Source organism: Apodemus sylvaticus, chromosome 21, assembly GCF_947179515.1.
Source record: "Apodemus sylvaticus chromosome 21, mApoSyl1.1, whole genome shotgun sequence".
NCBI classification, from domain to species: Eukaryota; Metazoa; Chordata; class Mammalia; order Rodentia; family Muridae; genus Apodemus; species Apodemus sylvaticus.
The window spans coordinates 22,208,605-22,215,474 of record NC_067492.1 but is presented as its reverse complement, the minus strand read 5'-3'; positions in this window follow the sequence as shown (position 1 = coordinate 22,215,474).

The following is a 6,870-nucleotide window of genomic DNA, read 5'->3' as shown; positions in this document are numbered from 1 at the left end:
GGGCATCAGATCTCATTACAGATGGTTATGAGCCACCATGTGGTTGCTGGGATTTGAACTCATGACCTTCGGAAGAGCGGTCGGTATTCTTAACCGCTGAGCCATCTCTCCAACCCAGCTTCAGAGTTTTTACAGAACGAAGTCATAAGTTAAGGCAACATGGTGGCTACACTGGAGAGGTGGGTACATTGAGATGGGGGTGTGTGTGATTTATAGTTCAAGATGCTGTCTGATGACATTCTCTGCTCTTGGATTGGCAGAAGTGGCACTGCCGTATCCACTGGAACCAGGAAGTCATGGAGTCAGCACGGCTGTCTGACACATTTCCAGCAAAACTGAGTCCAATGCTGCAATCGCTGTCCTTCTGTCTCTTACCTTTACAGTTTGGTCTCTGGGTGTTTCATTTGGGGGACTTTCTGCATTGTGATTCATTTTATGCCTTTTCCTGAGAAAATTATGTCTGAGTCTTTTTAGCAATATCCTAAAATCAACCTTATCTGGCCACTATTTGGATGTCTCCCTTATGGCCCGGAGGTCACTAAGCCCCGATAAACACATAACTAGATGAGGTCATTACTCCAGGAATTTTCTTGGGGTATCTGCCCCTGAGCAAACTCAAACAGCAGAGTTTGCTCAGGGGCAGATGCAACTGACAAACTCTGATTGGCCAGGAGAAAAGGGACCGATTCAAGGCCCCCTTTTACAATATGCTTAGAGATTTCTGAAAATGTAAGATAGAGGGTTATACAGGGTACACCCCAGGAGGAACAGAACTCAGCAAATAAGATTGATTGACTAAACATTTCTTATGTTATAGCATAGATGATAAAACACCTAATAAGTTAGTTATTAATGTTTGCTATTCATAAAAAGACCAGTTCAGATAGTTTCTGTTTGTCTGAAGTGCTTTCACACTGCAAACACTGCCATCCTAAAAGCAGGCTGTCAAACAATGTGTTTGCTTTGGAGGAGAAAGTCTCGAGATTCTTGACATTGAAGTTATAGGGCTAATAAATAGAAATAAAATCTGTTTCTTTGTATTTTCTAATTGTGACTGAACTTGTAATGAAGTCGCACATAATCTGTACTTCTTGCCTGATCACTAAACTGTCTTCGTTCTGTGAAACCCATATAAATAAAGAAGCACCTCGATGCTACCCTGATCATTGCCTGACTCACTCCTCCCTCCTCTCAGCAACTCCTCCCCACTCCTCCTCAGAGGGCCCCGCCCTGTAGGCCAACAGGCACAGAGGCTAATGTTCTGCTAAGTTATAGCCTCTAAGAGATTTTTATTTATTATTATCACAAGGTGTTAGTTCCAGAAAGCTATAACTAGCCCAAGATAATTAGCCTCTGAATCTATGAAATTCCAGTTTCTCCACAGTACTGAAATTCTAATTGTTCCTTCAGTCTCTGCAGACACAGGCTCCTTCCAGGAGTTTTTTTGTTTGTTCGTTTGTGTTTTGTTTTGTTTTGTATTTTGTTCCTAGCCAGATGGCTTCCTTTCAGGAACTGTTTTTTCCTTGAGTCAGGGTTTCTCTGTGTAGCCCTGGCTGTCCCGGAACTAGATCTGTAGACCAGGCTGGTCTTGAACTTACAGAAACATGACTACCTCTTTCTCCTGAGTGCTGAGATTAAAGGCTTGGGCCACTACTGGGCTTCAGTCTGCTTTCTTTGGTTTGTTTGTTTTAGAATTATTTATTTAATGTATATGAGTACAGTGTACATTGTATATGTACTCTGTACCCTGTATACACAGTACTCATATACGTTAAATAAATAATGTACAATGTTGCTGTGTTCAGACACATCAGAAGAGGGCACCTGATCCCATTACAGATGGTTGTGAGCCACCATGTGGTTGCTGGGAATTGAACTCAGGACCTCTGGAAGTGGAGTCAGTGTTCTTCACCACTGAGCCATCCCTCCAGCCCATTTGCTTTCTTATAGAACCCAAGGACCTCCAGCCCAGGGATGGTGCCACCCACAATGGCCTGAGCCTTCCCACATCACATCAGTCACAACTTAAGAAAATGCCCTGCAGCTGGATCATACGGAGGAGCATTTTCTCAATTGCAGGTCCCTCTTCAGATGACTCTAGCTTGTGCCAAGTGGACATAAGACTACCAGGACATGGGAGACATGGGCTGGCACTGCACTGTCTTTAAGTTTCTGTCATGTCTCTGTTTGTGGTCATTACAAGGCCATTGTCCCAGGGCTCTGTATGCAGTGGGCATTGCTTGTGGGTTAAATGGTGTGCTCAGGGTCCCTCCCCTGCACTGAGGGGAAAAGCAGGGCCAGGAACTGTGAAGTTGTTCGTGTTGTCACTATTAGAAATAAAAAGGCGTGTAGCTGAATCCCGGGAGACCTCCTCCTCCTGGTGGAAGCACAAACAGCCTCATTAGCCGTCGCTCTTACACGTGTCCAGTTCTTAGCACAAGAAGTCCCCAAAGTCACTAGTGTTTCCCTGAGCGGTGGCGGTGATGGACCTGGCTCACTGCTCATAGCCATTCTCAGGTCTGTCTGGGGACTCGGGGATCTGTTGTCCTCAACGGTTCCTGTGAGGGACAGCCATACCCCTGCGGGCAGCAAGGCCCCAGTCTCAGGGGAGAGACGTCTCTACTCTAAAGTCCTGTCTTCTGTCTCCACCATCGCTACAGCGCAGGACACAACCACTCATTGCGGTCTCTGTTTTGTGTCTTGTTGAAAGTTTGCTGTCGGGGCATGGGTGGATGAGGGGCCTCAAGAAAGAAACGGAAACAGATGCTCAGTGGGTGGGAAAGGGAGACTGTTAATTCCAAGTTACCCAAGGCTGTCTCTAGGAAGAGCTGAGTGGGGAAAATGTCCAGGCTTCTCCGGAATAGGAGCCTGGAAGGGAGGGAGCCCGGGAGCCGGGTCGGGAGGTCTAATGGGTATAGCAAGTGCTTGTGAGTAGAGGCTGAGGGAGTCTGGAGGCCAGGGTAGACCTTGATCTGTGGCTAGGCACCACAGGCCCAGGCTAATGGGAGAGCTGTATGTCCCTTTTGCTATCTGGCAGGTGGGAACTAGTTTCACAAGCTCCTGAGAGGATGCTGGCTTTTGACAATATGTAGCCCAGGCTAGTCTCAAACTAGCAACGCAAGTTAGTCTTTGCTTCCGGAGAGCTGGGAATGCAGGCTATACTGCCACACCCAGCAAAGCATGATCTATTTGGTTTAAAACCATAAATAGCTCAGCCCAGAGGACCTTCATAAACTACAAAGAGCTTTTTAGTCTCCTGTAGCACATTTAATTTTGGCTGCAGCTCACCAAAGGCGAGGTCTGTGGTGCTGGCTCTTCCTCACGGAGGGCTGGTGGTACGTCAGCAGGAGACCCCAGGGAAGGAGAGCTCAGCTGCTACCAAAGAAAGGTGCATGCGTGGTGTGTGTGTGTTTGTGTGTGTGTGCGTGTGTGCATGCCTGTAGGGGCATTTTACGCCTCCTGACTGGTCTGACTCGTGCACAGAGCCACAAGCATGTATTGAACCCTCACCAGATCCAGGCAGTCGGCTCTGTAAAAGGGAGTAAACACTAGCCTCATCCTGGCCTGGCCCTGGAGACCAAAGCAAGACAATGTGTGGGCCACTCGGCACCCACCATGGCTCCCAGAGTTACATTTTTAGTGATTCAGCTTGCAGAAGAGTCTTCTTGCACAAGAGGCTTTGGCCCAGGGCAAGGACACATAGACACAAACACGTGCAGGGGTACTAGCCACTTCAGCACTGGACCGCTCCATCTGCACCACCGTGCCTGCCTGCCTTCTTTTTAGTTTTGCTTTTTCTCTCTTTTTTTAAGATATGGTCTCACATAGTTCAATCTTGTGTAGCCTAGGCTGACCTCTTGCCCCTAGCTTCCCAAGCAAGCCACGCAGTTTTTTCTTTTGATCATTCGTTCATTCGATCATTCTTGTAAAGAGTGACTCCAGAGCCTTGAACATATTAAGCAAACCCTTTACTCCCGAAGAACCTTTCTAGCGTCACACCACCCTCCCCATGCTGTTCTCAAGGGTAGCTTCAAAGTCCTGCTTTCTCTTTAAATTAAGATTATTCCATATTTACTTCCATAGTGCATGAGTGGACTCCGAGAACAGCTTGAGGGAGGGAGCTGGTTCTCTCCTTCTGTGGTGAGCGTCTCAGGGGCCAAACTCAGGCTGTCTGGCTTGGCAGCCTCACTTCACCCACTGAGTCATCTCACCTGCCCCTGAGCCCTGCGCCCATCTCCCTCATGCTGGGGTCACAGGCATGCACCACACACCTGGCTGTCTTTTATAGACTTTTCTTTCTTTTTGCAGTACTGAAGAACCCGTATTGCAGGGCGCCATGTGAACTTGGCAAGTGCTCTTATCACTGTGGTAAAACCCTTAAAAAAAAAAAAAAAAAAAAAAAAAAGCTTCTTGAGCCAGGAGGTGGTGCACATCTTTAGTCCCAGCACTCAGGAGGCAGAGGCAGACAGATCTTTGTGAGTTCAAGGCCAGCCTGGTCTATAAAGTTCCTAGACAGCTAGAGCTACAGAGAAATCCTATCTTGAAGAACAAAATAAAAAACCCAAATATCTCTTTGGGATGAGCTCTCTAGACTGGCTTGAATTCTTGTCTGCAGCCTTAGTCCCCATGAGCTGCGACTCCCAGCCTGTGTCACCAGGCTCAGTTATCCCTTATCAATTACTAAGGAAATCAGAAAGTCAGACAGGCGTTCTGTGCCAACACTGATGATCAAACAAGGTAAGAGCATGTTCCAGTTGTCTGGAGTACATTTCATACATGAAATAAGGTCGCTCTAATCCTTTGGCAGGAAGTGAACATTTACAATACAGCGACAGTCATTATGTTTGTTTGGTAGTTTTGTTTTCTTCTGAGACAGCGTCTCACTATGTAGCCCTGGCTACCTGGAACTTACATATGTAGACCAGGCAAGCCTAGAAACCAGAGATCTATCTGCCTGTTTCTGCCTCCTTAGCGCTGGGATTAAAGGTGTAAATACACCAGGTGTGTAAGTACATTTGGCAGTTTAGCATTTCTCAGCTTGCAGTACCTTTGTCCTAGACTCCCAAATCTTCTCACAGCAGTTCCGTGAAGTAGCAGTTCCTGTCTGGTAGGAGAAAAGCTGAGCCTCAGAGTTTTTTGTTTTGTTTTTCAACTTCTCTGTGTAGCCCTGTCCTGGAACTTGGTCTGTAGACCAAGCTGGTGTTCAACAAGAGATCTACCTGTTGTCTTTGCCTCTGAAATGCTGGGATTAAAGGTGTCTGCCACTACCTCCCAGCTGGTCTCCAGAGCTCCTTTTCCTCGAGTTACAACTGATCCAGGGACTTGAATCCATACTTAGGACCCAATCTAGCCCATTTCTCTTGCTAAGCTCTTGTTTCTTCTTAGGCTTAAAGCCCTGGGGATCTATAGTAAGCCCTGCACCATGATAGCCTTGTGCCATAGATTGGCAAACCACCATCAGGCACCACAGGCCCATGGTGAAATTTACCTTAGATTGAGGTGGTTCAGTGGGAAAACACTGCTTAGCGTTCAGGAGGCTGTGATACATCCTCAGCACCAAATACATTTAAATGAAGATCACACTTGAACAGACTGTTTAGAAACAGAGGGAAATCTCTAGACGTGGGTGGCTGCAGTTCTTCTCAAACTGCAGAACTCTACCCAGAAGGAGAAATAGTTCATTAATTTGCATAACACGTGTTACTTTTCTCCCTACTGCAACCAAATACTGGGCAAGAAACAACTTTAGGGAGGAGGGTCATACTGGCTCATGGTTTGAGGGAACGCAGCCCACAGCTGCGGCGGGAAGGCGGAGTCTGGGAAGGAAGTTCAGCAAGGCTAGAAAGCTCAAGATCTGTCCCTCCAGCAACTCTTCCTTCCCACTAGACTCTCAAACAAGCTGGGGAATCGAGGGTTGTTTGTTTCCTTTTGTTTTTTAAGATTTATTATTATATGTAAGTACACTGTAGCTGACTTCAGACACACAGAAGAGGGCATCAGATCCCATTACAGATGGTTGTGAGTCACCATGTGGTTGCTGGGATTTGAACTCAGGACCTCTGGAAGAACAGGCAGTGCTCTTAACTTCTGAGCCATCTCTCCAGTCCTGAGGGATATTTTTCAACCAAACCTTAATATTTATCGACAATAGAACTTTAGATATGGATAAAAAGATTAGAAAGAAAAAGCTCTCCAGAAGTCCACAGTGAAAGCAGAGTTCCAGGCGCTCGCCTCACCGCCCACTGGAAGGGTGCTCTGAGCTGATCTTACACACGTCCTATATGCAGAGCCTTTCTCCGTGCCGCGTCCCTCATACAAGCTCTGGCACCAGAGCACCCCTACTCCTAAGGAGTAGGCCTGTCACTGTAATCCCTGTGGAGGACTTGAATTAGGCGGCCAGCACTCATGTCAAAAGCTCAAATTCACGACTCCCCGGCCTCTCCCTCTCATTCTGGGTAACAAGACACGACACAGGAAAGTGAGTTAAGTGGACGGCCCGGCCTTTGACCCTCTGAACCCCAGAACCTTGCCTGGGAGGGCTTCCCCCTTGATGGAGATGAGCTAACGTTGCTACAACTCCACAAGTGAACTATAGGTGGCAGTGGTCACCACCTTTCTTCAATCCTCCCACCAGGAAAAGGTCATCTTTTAAGTGCAGGTAAACTGATACTTTATATCTAATTTTGCTTGCCTCTCCTGAGATCTGTGATTAAAAGTGTGCACCACTACTGTCCAATCAATTAAAATATTTTTAAGGAAATGTTTTAAAGCCAGGTGTGGTGGAGCACACCTTTGGTCCCAGCACTCAGGAGGCAGAGACAGGAGTTCAAAGCCAATGTGGTTTAGAGCGTGAGTCCCAGGACAGCCAGT